The following is a 19771-nucleotide window of genomic DNA, read 5'->3' as shown; positions in this document are numbered from 1 at the left end:
GGGCCTCAGGGTACTTGCTCTCCAGCTGACAAGTTACCACCCATAAAAAATGAACCAGGAGTAAATGGCACAGGATGAAAGGGAAGAAAGAGCTAAGTCAGCATGTAGAGGCTAGATGCCAGTAACACTGGTAGAAACTCAATAAGGACCACAGTGACCAGGGGGAACTTGATAGGAGAAGTGAACCTGCACTAACCCTTGAAGGATAAATAGGATTTGTGTAAGGAGATGTTAGGGAATTCTAGGAGTTTAGCACAATATGAATGAAAGAATGTTACCAGGAATAACCCGGTTTTAGATTCAAGGGACTTGACATAGAAAGAAGCAATGGAAGATGAAGGTGGGAGAGGGCTTGGGAAGAAAATAGAGTCCCTCTGGAAAAAGAAAAAGAAAGAAAGAAAGGAAGGAAGGGATGGTTGGAGGGAGGGAGGGAGGGAGGGAGAAAAGAAAGAGAAAAAGGTGTATTTTGTTTTTTGTGTGTATGTATGTATGAGATATTTTTCCTGAAACTTGAAAGGTAAAATTGCTTTAAATGTTAACTACAGTCTTGATAAATCTAGACTTAAATGTGTTTTGTGAATAATTTTATACTTGATTCAATATAACGAGAAGTAACAACAAATAGGATTTTCTCCATCAAAAGAGGGTGATAGCTAGAGCTCAAGTACCCAAGTCATAATTTCTAGATACTTTCTGAATGCTCCTCAGTTATCCCCAAATAATAATGGTGACCAAGCTGGCTACCCACACCCTCCACCAGCCTCAGCATTCAGAATATCCAGCCCAGGTCACATTTAAAAAAAAAAAAAAAAGTACTTTCACCTTTGCTTATATAGCACCCTATCCACTGCTCAGCTCCTCCAGGGCATCTCTTTCCTTCGCACCAAGAAGATTTATTCTATATGTATTTACTACTACATATCAGTTACCATATTTTGAAATCACCTGAGGTATGCATGGAGAAGGAGAGGACAGATAAATAGAACAGGCAGATGAATATGGACAGACAGAAAGCCAGGCTGATTGTGAACACATGGAAATTCAATCTCTGCCCTCAAGGAGTTTACAATCCATCAGGAACCAGGTATGCAAATCAGTATAATACACAACAGCTTCAATGCAGAGATACACAATGCACATTTACGTAGGGCCAAAGGAGCACCCAAGTCTGCCAGGGGAAGATGGGAAAAAGCTTCACAGAAGTATTTGAGATCAACTTAAAAGAACAGGTAGGAATTCTTGGAACAGACTTGGGGAAGGCGTTCCAGACAGAATGACCATGCACAGAAAGACACAGATGCATTAGAAAGTATAACATATGTGAGAACCTCTAGAGAATCGAATATTGCTGAGAGAATGGTTAAGGGGAGACAGGTGGGAGATGAAGCCTGACAGGTAAGCAGCAGCCACCTCATGAGTGATCAGGATAAGTCATAATGGTAGGATATGCCATAGAGAAAAGTAAAAAGTTTTCCGTTCAGTCATAAAGGTAAAGCATTCTTCACTTTTGTTCTTTTTAAAGAGTCTGTATTATTTATTTTTAATTTGGATTTAATGTGTAGTAAGTAGTGACTATATAACAAGGACATGGAAAACATAGGTAAGGTGTAAATAATAATAGAAATAAGGCCCATTTACCTGCTTTAACCAAAGGAATGTTACTATCATCTCTAAAGCCCCTCCTAGGGCCTTGCCCTGCCTTCATGCTCAGAAATAACCATTAAAGAGCTAAGCCCAGGCTAGGCCATTTTCCTTTCATCCCTGCCTCCACATGGATATTTAATTGACTCTTTCCTTCCCATCTTTTTTTTTTTTTTTTTTTTTTTTTGCGGTACGCGGGCCTCTCACTGTTGTGGTCTCTCCCATTGCGGAGAACAGGCTCCGGATGCGCAGGCCCAGCGGCCATGGCTCACGGGCCCAGCCGCTCCATGGCATGTGGGATCCTCCCGGACCGGGGCATGAAGCCGTGCCCCCTGCATCAGCAAGTGGACTCCCAACCACTGTGCCACCAGGGAAGCCCTTTCCTTCCCATCTTAATCCCACTCCCTGGACATGAAAATAAATGTTTTTTGTTTTTTGCTTTTTTTTTAACAGGAAGGGATGTCCCAGATTTTCTATTCTAGCACCTTTATTTTACACCAGAAAGCTGAAGCACAGGCAAGTAATATCCTCTTGTTAACTAGTGCTAAATTTAGCACTAGCACCTAGAGCTCTAAATGTCAATTCTAGTTTGAGTCAGAAAACCAAGCCTGATTTTGCCTCTAGTTGAGTTACTGTCCCATCTTGCACGAAGCAGTCATCCCTTTATGACACCCTCACTTCCTTGAAACTTCTTTAGTTTGAATCATAGGGAGGCTCAGGATAAAGAGCCAGAAGGAGATAATAGTGAGAACAGCATTGCTATCCTTGTATTTGTGTAACTTTAGGAGAGTTATTATAATAAGTTACATCTTCTCCATCTCTGCTTTAATATTTTTTTGAGGTCTTGAGGGTGTATAGTTCCCTCATGTGAAATGGACTAATTATTAGTTGTCTCAGCCAAGAGGTGTGTCCAATTAAAGTCTGAGTCACTAGGAGCTTCCATTTAAAATTCAAGAATCCTGTTGGCTATAGATCAAAGATACCATTTCAAGGAACACTAAAATGATAAAAATTAAAACTTATTTTTTGTCCTTGCTAAAGAACCAAAAAATTACTGCAAGAATTAAAGCATCATAGCTAACAGGAGAAGATGGCAGAAGAGCGGGATACAGAGATCACCTTCCTCCCCATAGATACACCAGTAATACATCTACACGTGGACCCGCTCCTATAGAACACCCACTGAAAGCTGGCAGAAGACCTCAGACCTCCCAAAAGGCAAGAAACACCCCACGTACCTGGATAGGGCAAAAGAAAAAAGAATAAACAGAGACAAAAGAATAGGGATGGGGCCTGCACCAGAGGGAGGGAGCTGTGAAGGAGGAAAGGTTTCCACACACTAGAAGCCCCTTCATGGGCGGAGACTGCGGGTGGTGGAGGGGGGGAAGCTTCAGAGCCGCGGAGGAGAGCACAGCCACGGGGTGCCGAGGGCAAAGCACAGAGATTCCCGCACAGAGGATCGGTGCCGACCAGCACTCACCAGTCGGAGAGGCTTCTCTGCTCGCCCGCAAGGGCGGGCGGAGGCTGGGAGCTGAGGCTCGGGCTTCGGTTGGATCCCAGGGAGAGGACTGGGGTTGGCGGCCCTGGGAGAGGACCGAGGTTGGGGGCGTGAACACAGCCTGAAGGGGGCTAGTATGCCACAGTTCACTGAGAGGGAGGCCGGGAAAAAGTCTGGACCTGCCGAAGAGGCAAGAGACTTTTTCTTCCCTCTTTGTTTCCTGGTGCGCGAGGAGACGGGATTAAGAGCGTTGCTTAAAGGAGCTCCAGAGACGGGCGCGAGCCGCGGCTAAAAGCGCGGACCCCAGAGACGGGCATGAGACGCTAAGGCTGCTGCTGCCACCAAGAAGCCTGTGTGCGAGCACAGGTCACTATCCACACCCGCCTTCCGGGGAGCCTGTGCAGCCTGCCACCGACAGGGTCCCGTGAACCAGGGACAACTCCCCCGAGAGAACGCACAGCACGCCTCAGGCTGGTGCAATGTCATGCCGGCCTCTGCAGCCACAGGGTCGCTCCACAACTGTACCCCTCCATACCCCCGGCCTGAGTGAGCCAGAGCCCCCGAATCAGCTGCTCCTTTAACCCCGCCCTGTCTGAGCGAAGAACAGACGCCCTCAGGCGATATACACGCAGAGGCGGGGCCAAATCCAAAGCTGAATCCCGGGAGCTGTGCGAACAAAGAAGAGAAAGGGAAATCTCTCCCAGCAGCCTCAGGAGCAGTGCATTAAATTTCCACAATCAACTTGATGTACCCTGCATCTGTGGAATACCTGAATAGCCAATGTATCATCCCAAATTGAGGAGGTGCACTTTGGGAACAATGATATATATATATTTTTCCCTTTTTCTCTTTTTTATGAGTGTGTATGTGTATGCTTCTGTGTGTGATTTTGTCTGTATAGCTTCGCTTTTACCATTTGTCCAAGGGTTCCGTCCATCCTTTTTTACTTTCTAAACTTTTTTTCTTAATAATTATTTTTTATTTTAATATCTTTATTTTATTTTATCTTACTTTATTTTAAAGTAAGGATATTTTAAAGTAAGGATTTTAAAGAGGATATCTTTCTTTCTTTCTACTTTTTCTCCCTTTTATTCTGAGCCATGTGGATGAAACGCTACTGCTGCTCCAGCCAGGAGTCAGTGCTGTGCCTCTGAGGTGGGAGAGCCAACTTCAGGAAACTGGTCCACAAGATACCTACCAGATCCATGTAATATCAAATGGTGAAAATCTCCCAGAGATCTCCATCTCAACAACAAGACCAAGCTCCACTCAACAACCAGCAAGTTACAGTGCTGGACACCCTATGCCGAACAACTAGCAAGACAGCAACACAGCCCCACCATTAGCAGAGAGGCTGCCTAAAATCATAATAAGGCCACAGACAGCCCAAAACACACCACCAGACGTGGACCTGCCCACCAGAAAGACAAGATCCAGCCTCATCCAACAGAACACAGGCACTAGTCCCCTCCACCAGAAGAACTACACAAACCACTGAACCAACCTTAGCCACTGGGGTCAGACACCAAAAACAATGGGAACTACGAACCTGCAGCCTGTGAAAAGGAGACCCCAAACACAGTAAGATAAGCAAAATGAAAAGACAGAATAACACTCAGCAGATGAAGAAGCAAGATAAAAACCCACCAGACCTAACAAATGAAGAGGAAATAGGCAGTCTACCTGAAAAAGAATTCAGAATAATGATAGTAAAGATGATCCAAAATCTTGGCAATAGAATAGAAAAAATGCAAGAAACATTTAACAAGGACCTAGAAGAACTAAAGAGGAAACAAGCAATGATGAACAACACAATGAATGAAATTAAAAGTACTACAGAAGGGATCAATAGCAGAATAACTGAGGCAGAAGAACGGATAAGTGACCTGCAAGATAAAATAGTGGAAATAACTACTGCAGAGCAGAATAAAGAAAAAAGAAAGAAAAGAACTGAGGACAGTCTCAGAGACCTCTGGGACAACATTAAATGCACCAACATTCGAATTATAGGGGTCCCAGAAGAAGAAGAGAAAAAGAAAGGGACTGAGAAAATATTTGAAGAGATTGTAGTTGAAAACTTCCCTAATATGGGAAAGGAAATAGTTAATCAAGTCCAGGAAGCACAGAGAGTCCCATACAGGATAAATCCAAGGAGAAACACGCCAAGACACATATTAATCAAACTGTCAAAAATTAAATAAAAAGAAAACATATTAAAAGCAGCAAGGGAAAAACAACAAATAAGACACAAGGGAAACCCCATAAGGTTAACAGCTGATCTTTCAGCAGAAACTCTGCAAGCCAGAAGGGACTGGCAGGACATATTTAAAGTGATAAAGGAGAAAAACCTACAACCAAAATTACTCTACACAGCAAGGATCTCATTCAGATTTGATGGAGAAATTAAAACCTTTACAGACAAGCAAAAGCTGAGAGAGTTCAGCACCACCAAACCAGCTTTAAAACAAATGCTAAAGGAACTTCTCTAGGCAAGTAACACAAGAGAAGGAAAAGACCTATAATAACAAATCCAAAACAATTAAGAAAATGGGAATAGGAATATACATATCGATAATTACCTTAAATGTAAATGGATTAAATGCTCCCACCAAAAGACATAGACTGGCTTAATGCATACAAAAACAAGACCCGTGTATATGCTGTCTACAAGAGACCCACTTCAGACCTAGAGACACATTCAGACTGAAAGTAAGGGGATGGAAAAAGATATTTCATGCAAATGGAAATCAGAAGAAAGCTGGAGTAGCAATTCTCATATCAGAAAAATAGACTTAAAAACAAAGACTATTAGAAGAGACAAAGAAGGACACTACATAATGGTCAAGGGATCGATCCAAGAAGAAGATATAACAATTGTAAATATTTATGCACCCAACATAGGAGCACCTCAATACATAAGGCAAATACTAACAGCCATAAAGGGGAAATCGACAATAACACAATCATAGTAGGGGACTTTACACCTCACCTTCACGAATGGACAGATCAACCAAAATGAAAATAAATAAGGAAACACAAGCTTTAAATGATACATTAAACAAGATGGACTTAATTGATATTTAGAGGACATTCCATCCAAAAACAACAGAACACACATTTTCCTCAACTGCTCATGCAACATTCTCCAGGACAGATCATATCTTGGGTCACAAATCAAGCCTTGGTAAATTTAAGAAAACTGAAATTGTATCAAGTATCTTTTCTGACCACAATGCTATGAGACTAGATATCAATTACAGGAAAAGATCTGTAAAAAATACAAACAAATGGAGGCTAAACAACACACTTCCTAATAACGAAGTGATCACTGAAGAAATCAAAGAGGAAATCAAAAAATACCTAGAAACAAATGACAATGGAGACACGATGACCCAAAACCTATGGGATGCAAGCAAAAGCAGTTCTAAGAGGGAAGTTTATAGCAATACAATCCTACCTTAATAAACAGGAAACATCTCAAATAACCAATCTAACCTTGCACCTAAAGCAATTAGAGAAAGAAGAACAAAAAAACCCCCAAAGTTAGCAGAAGGAAAGAAATCATAAAGATCAGATCAGAAATAAATGAAAAAGAAATAAAGGAAATGATAGCAAAGATCAATAAAATTAAAATCTGGTTCTTTGAGAAGATAAACAAAATTGATAAACCATTATCCAGACTCATCAAGAAAAAAAGGGAGAAGACTCAAATCAATAGAATTAGAAATGAAAAAGGAGAATTAACAACTGACACTGCGGAAATACAAAGACTCATGAGAGATTACTACAAGCAACTCTATGCCAATAGTATGGACAACGTGGAAGAAATGGAAAAATTCTTAGAAATGCACAACCTGCCGAGACTGAACCAGGAGGAAACAGAAAATATGAATAGACCAATCACACAAGCACTGAAATTGAAACTGTGATTAAAAATCTTCCAACAAACAAAAGCCCAGGAGCAGATGGCTTCACAGGCGAATTCTGTCAAACATTTAGAGAAGAGCTAACGCCTATCCTTCTCAAAATCTTCCAAAATATAGCAGAAGGAGGAACACTCCCAAACTCATTCTATGAGGCCACCATCACCCTGATACCAAAACCAGACAAGGATGTCACAAAGAAAGAAAACTACAGGCCAGTATCAGTGATGAACATAGATGCAAAAATCCTCAACAAAATACTAGCAAACAGAATCCAACAGCACATTAAAAGGATCATACACCATGATCAAATGGGGTTTATTCCAGGAATGCAAGGATTCTTCAATATACGCAAATCAGTCAACGTGATACACCATATTAACAAATTGAAGGAGAAAAACCATATGATCATCTCAATAGATGCAGAGAAAGGTTTCAACAAATTTCAACACCCATTTATGATAAAAACCTTGCAGAAAGTAGGCATAGAGGGAACTTTCCTCAACATAATAAAGGCCATATATGACAAACCCACAGCCAACATCGTCCTCAGTGGTGAAAAACTGAAACCATTCCCACTAAGATCAGGGACAAGACAAGGTTGCCCACTCTCACCACTATTATTCAACACTGTTTTGGAAGTTTTAGCCACAGCAATCAGAGAAGAAAAGGAAATAAAAGGAATCCAAATTGGAAAAGAAGAAGTAAAGCTGTCACTGTTTGCAGATGACATGATACTATACATAGAGAATCCTAAAGATGCTACCAGAAAACTACTAGAGCTAATCAATGAATTTGGTAAAGTAGCAGGATACAAAATTAATGTACAGAAATCTCTGACATCCTTATACACTAGTGATGAAAAATCTGAAAGTGAAATTAAGAAAACATTCCCGTTTACCATTGCAACAAAAAGAATAAAATATGTAGGAATAAACCTACCTAAGGAGACAAAAGACCTGTATGCAGAAAATTATAAGACACTGATGAAAGAAATTAATGATGATACAAATAGATGGAGAGATATACCATGTTCTTGGATTGGAAGAATTAACATTGTGAAAATGACTATACTACTACCCAAAGCAATCTACACATTCAATGCAATCCCTATCAAACTACCACTGGCATTTTTCACAGAACTAGAACAAAAAATTTCACAATTTGTATGGAAACACAAAAGACCCCGAATAGCCAAAGCAATCTTGAGAACTAAAAATGGAGCTGGAGGAATCAGGCTCCCTGACTTCAGACTATACTACAAAGCTACAGTAATCAAGACAGTATGGTACTGGCACAAAAACAGAAATATAGATCAATGGAACAGGATAGAAAGCCCAGAGATAAACCCACGCACATATGGTCACCTTATCTTTGATAAAGGAGGCAAGAATATACAGTGGAGAAAAGACAGCCTCTTCAATAAGTGGTGCTGGGAAAACTGGACAGGACATGTAAATGTATGAAATTAGAACACTCCCTAACACCATACACAAAAATAAACTCAAAATGGATTAAAGACCTAAATGTAAGGCCAGACACTATCAAACTCTTAGAGGAAAACATAGGCAGAACACTCTATGACATAAATCACTGCAAGATCCTTTTTGACCCACCTCCTAGAGAAATGGGAATAAAAACAAAAATAAACAAATGGGACCTAATGAAACTTCAAAGCTTTTGCACAGCAAAGGAAACCATAAACAAGACGAAAAGACAACTCTCAGAATGCGAGAAAATATTTGCAAATGAAGCGACTGACAAAGGATTAATCTCCAAAATTTACAAGCAGCTCATGCAGCTCAATATCAAAAAAACAAACAACCCAACCCAAAAATTGGCAGAAGACCTAGACAGACATTTCTCCAAAGAAGATATACAGATTGCCAACAAACATATGAAAGAATGCTCAACATCATTAATCTTTAGAGAAAGGCAAATCAAAAGTACAATGAGATATCATCTCAGACCGGTCAGAAAGGCCATCATCAAAAAATCTAGAAACAATAAATGCTGGAGAGGGTGTGGAGAAAAGGGAACCCTCTTGCACTGTTGGTGGGAATGTAAATTGATACAGCCACTATGGAGAACACTATGGACGTTCCTTAAAAAACTACAAATAGAACTACCATACGACCCAGCAATCCCACTACTGGGCATATACCCTGAGAAAACCATAATTCAAAAAGAGTCATGTACCAAAATGTTCATTGCAGCTCTATTTACAGTAGCCAGGGCATGGAAGCAACCTAAGTGTCCATCAACAGATGAATGGATAAAGAAGATGTGGCACATATATACAGTGGAATATTACTCAGCCATGAAAAGAAACGAAATTGAGTTATTTGTGGTGAGGTGGATGGACCTAGAGTCTGTCATACAGAACGAAGTAAGTCAGAAAGAGAAAGACAAGTACTGTATGCTAACACATATATATGGAATCTAAGAAAAAAAAAAACGTCATGAAGAACCTAGGGGTAAGATGGGAATAAAGACACAGATCTATTAGAGCATGCACTTCAGGATATGGGGAGGGGGAGGGGTTGGCTGTGACGAGGTGAGAGAGTGGCATGGACAGATATACACTACCAAGCGTAAAGTCGATACCTAGTGGGAAGCAGCCGCGTAGCACAGGGAGATCAGCTAGGTGGTTTGTGACTGCCTAGAAGGGTGGGATAGGGTGGGTGGGAGGGAGGGAGACGCAGGAGGGAAGAGACATGGGAACATGTGTATATGTATAACTGATTCACTTTGTTATAAAGCAGAAACTAACACACCATTGTAAACCAATTATACTCCAATAAAGATGTTAAAAAAAAAGAAAAGAATTAAAGCATCATAAACAAGTACCATGGGGCTCTACTCTCACATGCTGGGCACAAACCTCAGAGGTGTTTGCATGTTGTCTGCAGATGTCTATTTACAGACTCATTAGGGAAGATGGCTTTTGAAAGGCTTTACCTCCTAGGTACGAAAATCATTATTTAGCAGGTAACTTCCAAGCTTCAAATCATGAGCTATTCTTCCCTCATCTGGGTCTTATCTTTTTGTCCTTTAGACTAAAACAACAATAGGACTGGAACAGACATCCAAAGGCCATTTAATTGTTGAGTGTTGGAGTGGGAAGGGACTTCAAAGACTGATTAATTAACCCCCTCCATTTACAAGAAGGAAACTGAGGCCCAGAAAAGTAACAGTATCTGTTGAAGGTCATGGAGAGGTGGGACTCAGAATATAGTTCACTATTCTTTTTACTAAATCAGTCATTTTAGCGGGCAACAATATAGACGGCACTTCTTGTACAAAATGCCTACCCTTGCCCAGAGACATGGCTGGCGGAGTCTCCCCATGAGCAGATCCATAGCCTTTGACTTTTCTCTTTAACTCCATGCCTTTGCTCAGAAAGAGCCAACGATCTGTGTTTCATCCCAGGAAAGCCATCTGGGAGAGTTCCCCGGCAGCCCACAGGGATGTACATCAAGGCTTGCAAATTAAGCGTGCCTGATCATTAGTCCCATCAGATCCTGGGGTGGGGAGCAGGCCGGATGGAGAGTCTGTCATGAAATACACTAGGGAAAAACTAGCATATTAGCCTATCAGTACTTTACAATAGGCTGCCTGACTTTGTTGAATCTAGGCTATCTCCAAATAGTTTGACCACTGTTCCCTCTCTCCTTTATTTTTTCTTTTTATATACCTTTTTTTTAAAATTTAATTTTGTTTATTTTGTTATACAGCAGGTTCTTATTAGTTATCCATTTTATACATATTACTGTATACATGTCAATCCCAATCTCCGAACTCATCACACTCCCCCGCTGCCTCCACCCCCACCGCTTTCCCCCCTTGGTGTCCATACATTTGTTCTCTACCTATTATTAACCCACAGAGTTACATCCTGTGTAATGCACCTCATGAATCCTGCTCCAGGGAATGTCTTCTGCCCACCCTGTTGCCTTGATTCAGCTTTCCAAAAAAGGCTTGTGTTCTACTTAGGCACACAGGTAAGCAGAGCTTCATTGCTGGGGGTGTGTCCATTTCATCACTTTGTACAGATCCAGAATATCGATTACTGTGACCCATGACAAGTCAGTGATGCTTGTTACAAGATGTGCTGTTAAGTGTCTTCCACAGGCTTTGACAGGATAAAAACATCAGATCCTTATTCCCACCCCTTAAAAAAAATTGCCACGAACTCCGTGCCAACGTTTTTGTTTTTTCAGGCAACAAGTACACATTTTTCACATTGAATCACATATCATAATAAACATAATTCAACTAATCCTTACAGATAACAATATTTATAGGTAAATTGAAATCCCTTTTTCACCAACTAACTCCTACCTGAAGGCCAGTTCTTTCACTCATGTAAGCAAAAGTGAGTCAATTTAAAGAAAATACTTAATAAATAACAGTGCAAGTAATTTAGATGTTGCAGAAGTTGTATAGTTGGAAAACAAGTGACTGGAGTTAGAAAAACATTATCCTTGCTTCACAAAAGTCGATGGCAAACTTCTTGATTTCCCTCTTGCTATTAGATTCATGTACCACTAGACAGTGGGTTGCTCAAAAAACCATAGTTACTGGTGATTTTTATCTCTGTATTACATATGGAAATTCCTGCCTGTGTCTAAATACCTTCCTGATGATAATAGTATCCTGTCGATAACCAATATGTGATTTCAGTCCTCTTTGAATCTGCCCTTAATCCTTTGAAAATCTTTTTGCTTGTGCGTTTGGAAAAAAACAAGCAGCCATCATGTCACATTGTATCTCCCCAGCGACCTGACAATTGTTTCAAGGATTTCTGATGACACTTGTAATTGGAGTGCAAAGAGCCTCCATGGTGACTGGAAGATGTTACTGCAATTTTTCATTTGACTAAATGATTAGAATTGTTATAAAAATCCTGACATCTGTCATTAGTATCCTGGAAGGAGTTGAAAATTTACCTCAAAGCAAGGATATTTCAACTGGGTCAATTGTGTCAACTGAGCCAGTCACTCTAAGTATCCATCCAGCCCTCCTGTCTCATATTTATAGATGAGACACAAGACGTACTGGTGTTGCAATGGTGTTAAAAATAAAATATCTCCCCATAAGCTTAAACATGATCAAAAGTAACACTCGTGCAACACCTGGACCTTTCTATCCACCCGACATGTTCCTCCCTGCCAACCTGGCTGCTGATAGTGGGGCTGGATGGCCTGAAAAATATATTTTTAGCACAAATCATCTTGTTATAAATCAGTCAGCATATCAAGAGAACAAACATTTTATTCCTCCTCTGTTCCCTCTCTCTCTCTCCCCCGCCCTCTTTATCTCTCCCTCTTTCTCTCTTTCTTTCTCTCTCACTCTCTCACACACCCTTTGCTTTTTCTAGAATGTGAGTCCACATGTGAATTTATCTTATCCTTCAAAGTTCTTGCATTTTAGTATTACATTAAACCTTTGGGTTATTTCCTTCCAAGAAGCCAGTGAATCCCAACAATCTTTACCCTATTCTTCAGTTTGTTCCTCAAGAAAAAGAATTTAAAATTCAGTTTTATGCAATCTTCCCATCCTCTGAAAGTAGCTTCTTACACTTGTTAGTTTTTATTAAAGTCATTTCAACAAAACTCGCTTCAGAAATTGGCTTTCTATAGATAATCAATAATGGTATTTTAAATAGTTCTAGATGAAAGCTTGGCAAAATTGGTTGAGTCTATGAACCTTTCTAACACATTCCCAATGAAACCACACTGGGTTAAACTTCCTATGCAAGCACAATAAATCCATTGAAGGAGTGGGTTATAAACTGATATCTGAGAAGCAGGGAATGAGTTATTCCACGATCACTATATCCTCTGCCTTCTGCCCACAGCGAGGCCAAGCAGGGTACAGAGTGATGCACAACAAGGCCAATGTGGCTGCAAAAACTCATGTTGCTTTTTGCTTCTGAGCACACATAGGCTGGGGTTGGCTTACTTTTAATTTTTGTGTGTGCGTGCTTGCAATTGCAGCTCATTCCCAAGACATAATCCAAACAGAAAAACTATAAGGTTTTCAGACTGGCTCCACATGGAGTGTCTACAAAGGCCTGCAGTGCACGCTGGATGACTTTCAAGTTTTTTCAAAGCCATCTGGAGTCTTTTAAAGTTGCCATTGTTTAAAGAACCTGCAGAGAGGGGAGAGAGCATTTGGATTCTCAGGAGAAAAGGAAGAAATAAGATGTAAGGTAGCCAACAGATGTGGTAGAAAATCAGGTACTGTTCCCTCCACGTGCTTTGGCTATTATCTGCCTTCCTCCTGCTGACTCAGCTATCCTCTCCTAAGGTGGTTCTTCCTCCATAAATACCACCTGCCTCAACACAGGGAGAGTGGCAATCTGCTTTGCCTTTTCTCTGAAAGACCTGGGGTCTTCGCATTCTCTATCATTCTATCTTGTCATTGAAATCTACACAATAGCTGTTTCTCCTTCATTTTTCTCCTACTGTCCTGGGCATACATTGCCAAACCTAGTTCTGAATCTGCAACCAGATAATTTTTATTCTTCCAAGTCTCTTTATCAAATTCTGGCACATCAGTATTTTCCTAATGGTAACTTCTCTGCTTTTCATTTCTGGTACATTTAGGCTTTTGATCCCTTCCCTATAAGAAGATCTCCCTCTGCTGCCATGCCCTTCCAGTTCCCATCTCTACAAAACTCTTGATTTGAATCTAACCATAACTCTCCTTTCAGCTCACTCTTCTACATACTCCTGCCATATTCACTATTTTTCACTCCCTGCATCTGATCTGCTTCCATCAGGATGCTGATTTCTGCTTTACTAACTTAGGTTTTAATTTCCTGTTTTTCTCTTTTTAGCCTTAACTAACTTTCTTCTCTACCCCACTATTACTACTTGAATAAATATCAAAGATCCATGTGAGTAAAATGAAATTTTTATGACACAAGACTTTATTTTAACTGAATTTCCCTTGAAAAGCAAAAAATAAAAGCACAAATCAAAGAAAAGTTGACCCAGCTTGACCCAACAATGTTCTTCAGTGAACGCAAATAAAGGTGATTTACTGTCCACACGTCTATTCAAAAACATTCCCCATCGGTATCATAGAAACCCCACAATCACTGTTCGGGAGTAAAAGGTACACTCAGTTCACATTCTTCCTATTTAGATAATGTGGTCTTAATCAGCAGAGGCTAAAAATAGAGATCCCTGGTTCCTGGAAAAGACTGACTCCAATTTCTCTTTCCAAGGAATTGGAAATGAGATGTCGAAGGGTCTTTGCCTCCTGGGAACATCCAAAAAAAAAAAAAAATTCAAAACACATTTCCTCTACCAGTATTTTCCAAATGAAAGAAGGTTGATGAGTATATATAGGCTTTGAAAAAACTTTTCCTATGCAATGTGTAACCTAAGGAATACACAGTTCCTGTTACAGAATTGAATATATTTCTGAGCCTTGAACTCTTGCAGACAAAGTCAGTCCTAGGTCTAGGAAATGCAGTCTTTGGAAATGTAAAGTTTTACTGCAAAAGGCTGATTTTCTTATCCTTTTGTCTTGAGAGTTACTAGAAGTAGTGGACATATACATACAGTAGTTATCCCTTATCCACTGGGATACATTCAAACCCCCAGTGCATGCCTAAAACCACAGATGGTACCCAACCTTATATACACTATGTTTTTTCCTATACATACATAGCTATGACAAATTTTAATTTATAAATTAGACATATCAAGAGATTAACAATAACTAATAATAAAATAGAACAATTACAGCAATACTCTGTAATAAAAATTATGTGAATGTGGTCTCTCTCTCAAAATATCTTGTACAAATGTAATCCATTTTCCATCTCAGCTAACCACTTATCACACACTACGGTGGCAACTTTTGCAGTTTGAGGCTCTACAGCAAAACTAGCTCAAATTTCTTTTGCTTTCTTCACAAATTTCACAGAGAGAAGACTTGTTCTTACTGTAGATCTTAGCAACCTCAGTATCTGATTTTTTTCTTTCCTTATTAAATTGAGAACTTTCACCTTTTCACTGAGAGGAAGCACTTTACAGCTTCTCTTTGGCATATCCAAATTGCCAGCATCTCTACTCTTTCACTGGGGCCATTATCAAGTAAAATAAGGGTTACTTGAACACTACCACTGTGATACCTTGACAGGGGATCTGATAACTGAGTTGGCTACCAAGTGACTAATAGGTGGGATACGCTGGACGAAGGAATGATTCACATCCCGGGTGGGACAGAGGGGGACAGCATAAGATTTCATCACACTACTCAGAATATCACACAATTTAAAACTTAAGAATTGTTTATTTCTGGAATTTTCTGTTTAATATTTTTGAACTTTCATGGAAAGTAAAACCCTGCATAAGGGGGGGACTACTGTAGGTATGTATTTATCTACTTATCTATCTATCTATTTATGTACCTGCAGTGGGTGTTTTGGTATTTGGGGGATGGTCAATCTGTCCACTAGATCATAAATTGATGATTTCAAACATGGTCATAGGCATGAGTAGATCAATAGCAAACAACATATAATGTTATGTTCCTTAATCCTGAACTGATTTCAATTATCATGTGTTATTCCTCTCTGTTTGGACTTATAAAGTTAAGAAAATTGAAGTTCTGAATATGCCTGTGTTATGTGGAGAGGTGAGTTCAGGGTAGTGTTAGAAGTCATTTCAGGTAATCTGGCATAGTGATAACTGGAGATGAAGAAAGCTCAGTAAATACTGATTATGCTCATTCCCTCCCATCCCAGGCCTGAATGAATCATCCGGAGTGACCACCCACAAAGGCCTGTTTTTACTTAATGATTACTCTATGCTATTGTGACCATATACACTTTGATTACAGTATTTCAGAACACTCAGAGTTCTAACTGAGCACAATATTTTTATTCTTCCCTTTTCTATACAATATCCTTATGGAGAAGAATGCATCTTCACTATTATCAAAGCTGAAAAACAAAAAATACCTATGATCACAAGGTTCAACAAATTTCCCTGACAATGGGGGGAGGTATTTTATATTTTGTTATACTGATATGTCATTGAGTCATTTTTATACTGAGGGCTAAGTTCCTTCCTGGAAGTAAATTTAGAGCAATGAAAAAATGGATTTAAATCTTCTGGGCTACCTAGGGCTAGATTATTGTTAAATTACAAGACTCTTCTAGGGAACCAATTTGTCTTTTCTATCAATTAACAGCATTTGTTCATAAGCTCAAAATACAAATTGAGTTTTAAATCTATCTAAGAATAAAATTTGGAGAGTAACAAGTGAATTATGTTTACCTGTAAGGGAAAAAAAGAGGGATAAAGAGGTTTAAGTTATCTAATATACTATTTAGAAAAGACGAGAGTAAAATAGAACACTGCTGGCACAAAGAATCACATCTTACATCTTCTCTGCTTCTCTGCTAAGTGATAAAAGATCACATGATTTGAACAGTGAAAAGTGAGATGACGCCTTTGGCTGGGTTTTTCAAGGACAAAAGAGGTAATACTGGGTTGTTAAATGCGCAATCACCTTTTTTATAATACTGTTGTGCAAATGTCAACATCTTCAAATAAACGGCAGGTCACTAAAAAGCTAATAATTAAGTCCCAAGGTTTTGGCTAAAAATCAAAAAGGTAAAACATATCTAACACATAAAAGTCATTGCAATTTAACAATAGGGATGAAAATGGCTACTTCTAGAAATACATCAGCTGCAAACTTCTGTCCTTTGCACACACTATTTCCATACCCAAAAGAGTCTTCTGTCACTATTCACTTGAACTCTGACATCCTTCAGATCTCATGATTACAAGTTATTTCCTCAGAAAAAAATTCTGATCTCCTTCAGACTAGGTCAGTTTCCCTGGTATATGCTTTTTTTTTTTAATTAATGAAAAAAATTTATTTTACTCTTTTGGCTAGCCAATAATTTAAAATTTTTCTATAACAATTTTGACCAAAGGGGGGCATATTTTTTAAAACCCTTAGATATACAATGCAGTAAAGCAATCATCAATAATTCATATGGTACTTAAACTTAGCCCAAGCACAGCAATACATAGAGTTTTGCAGCATAACTGAAAAAAGGACTGAATTTCATCTCAGTTTGGGGATCAGGGTATCAAATCATAAAATTATGAACTCGCTTTTTATTAGATGAGAAATATAATAGAATTATACCTGAATTTGGGGGGGAATTTTTTAAAAGTCCTTATAAAATTATGTTTTCTTCCATGTAAAGTTATTTTTTTGGAGTCACGAATCTGCATAATTTCAGAAATCCTCTTGTGACCTATGCTTATTGTATTTATCATCCAACAAATGTGTTGGTACTTAACATTGCCAACAAATATGGTATTCTGTGATTTAAAATTCTTTAGTTATTATCATAATGTTGTTTACCTTGAATCACAGTGGTCTATACCAAATGTTTACTGTTACTTTATGTTTGTCTTATCTCTTCTTTTTATTGTGAAATTGAATCAAATTATTTTAGAAACTATTTTAGTCATCTTAAAAAAATTGCAAGTCAAGCATGCCAAAGGTTTCCTTCTGGGCATACTTTTGAATATATAAGTGAGAATTATGTCTAATCTTAAAATTTCTATTAAAAATGGGTTGTTATGAAATCGGCCTAGTGCTGAGGTGATTACTGAAACTATTCCCTCGTGAATGGTTTATAATTTTCATGCTGGTTTCTCATTTTTCCACAACCTTTAAATGTCTGATTTTAAAACATTCCATTTCTCTCCCTCGTTTCTAAGATTCTGTAGAGTCTCAGACTAGTTTGTTTTCCATGTTTTCTGCATGTAGACACTAAACTTTAAAGCTTATTCATTTTACCATTTTTCACATAAAAAGCAAGTCATCAGTGAATATTATGGTCAGAACTCACTTCTGGCAGCGAATGATTATGATTGGATGCAGGAGACATTTTCTCTAAGACAATCTCCTCCTCAAAAGTATGTGGGGTATGAGGCAGTGATGAGAAAGGTAAGTGTTTTTATAGGCACTGTATTAGACAAACCACAAATTATATGATATTAGGAAACATATGTACTAGCAGGTGCTTAATACGTGTTTGTTAAATAAATTAGTTAATTCTCTGCTGCGAGAGACATCATTCAAGATACATCTGATATACCAACTTTGTTAATTATTCAGTCCCTCTATCTCTTTTCATTTTGTTTGATTTTTGGCGATGTAATCAAAGACTAGTTAAAACATCTTTCACTACAGTTGTGTTCCATTGTGTTTGGCAACTTCTCTTTAATCTCTAGCAATTTTCCTGTTCTTGTGAAGCTTACATTCCAGTAAAGCGGTCTGTCAGTAAAACAAGCAAGCAAATACACAAAAATGTATTTGATAGTGGTAAGTGCTATATTTTCATCATAAATTTTATCCTCAATCAATACAAAAATATAATGCTCTTAGTTTTTTGTAGTAATTTCTACTTAAATTTTATTTTTATGCTAGCATGGCAATTCCTAATTCTGATTTGTTAGCATTTGCCTAATACAACTCTGTCCTTTTTATTTTTAATGTTTTTATTATATTTTATCTTGAGAGACTGTGTCTTTTAATAGCAGAGTATGTCCATTAACATTTATTATTACAAATGATATTTGAACTTATGTCATAAAGTATACAGGATTTGTTACATTACTGATTTATTTGGGGAGAACTAGAACATTTAAGGAATACATAGATGAAAATAGCCTGAAAAGGAGATTACAAATGAAGAAATAGGATATGAAGAAACCAAGGGAAAGGTATTTGATCAAAAGATGAAAGATGGTCAACAGATTCAAAAAGCTACAAAGAGCTCTAGCAAAGTGATAACTGACTTTGACAGCTCATCAGCAACAGCAGCCTTCCATTTTCAGCAAGTTGAGGAAAGAATGGGAGGTAAAATCAAGGGCAAATAATGCACATTGTCTTCTTTAAGAAGTCTTCTCTTCTCTCTCTCTCTCACTTCATAGTTCTACTCTGTTTCCTTTTTCTTTCCCTCTACCCAAACTTCTCCCTATACACACACAATTACCAACAGTTGCATTAAGAGGAACCTGGTCATACAACCAACATTCATTCTCAATAAGACATCTATGGCTTTCCTGATCGTCCAAGCTAATCCTCTAGAACAGCACTCACCACACACACCACTGTCCTTCAACCAGAAAACATCAATCGCTGAGTTACAGTCCTGTGTAGTTGTGCCACCTACTCTCAGGAGTTGATTTTCCAAACTCAGGTGTATTTATTTCAGGTTTTATACGCTGCATCCCAGGATTGCAAAAATTTTTTTAGAGCCATGGGCTCCTCTCTGTTCTTTGTTTGCTTCCTTGCTACAGGAACGTAGCTTTTGAAGGAAGCTAGAGGGGTGGGATAGGGAGGGTGGGAGGGAGGGAGATGCAAGAGGGAAGAGATATGGGGACATATGTATATGTATAACTGATTCACTTTGTTATAAAGCAGAAACTAACACACCACTGTAAAGCAATTATACTCCAATAAAGATGTTAAAAAAAAAAAAGGAAGTCTTCTTAAACATACACTTGCTGTGCTTCTTTGACTAGAACCAAAGACTGAACTAAACTTAAATTCCACTGACTGCAAAGTGAAGAAACAGGTCAGTAGTACTTATTTGCTAAGTGGTTCCTCCTTTTAATATTTTTGATGGAACAGCAACATTTACTAC

General features: G+C 38.7%; 1 protein-coding gene across 3 annotated transcripts in view; it reads right to left on the bottom strand.

Annotated features, from left to right (window-relative positions):
- The window catches only part of PIK3R1 (phosphoinositide-3-kinase regulatory subunit 1), a 959753-nt gene that overhangs the window by 606857 nt on the left and 333125 nt on the right, over nucleotides 1–19771 (bottom strand). The window lies entirely within an intron of this gene.

The sequence above is a fragment of the Stenella coeruleoalba genome (genome assembly GCF_951394435.1).
Source record: "Stenella coeruleoalba genome assembly, chromosome: 3".
Classification (NCBI taxonomy): domain Eukaryota; kingdom Metazoa; phylum Chordata; class Mammalia; order Artiodactyla; family Delphinidae; genus Stenella; species Stenella coeruleoalba.
The sequence above is the reverse complement of the archived record's forward strand: the minus strand, read 5'-3'. Positions and strand labels throughout refer to the sequence as shown.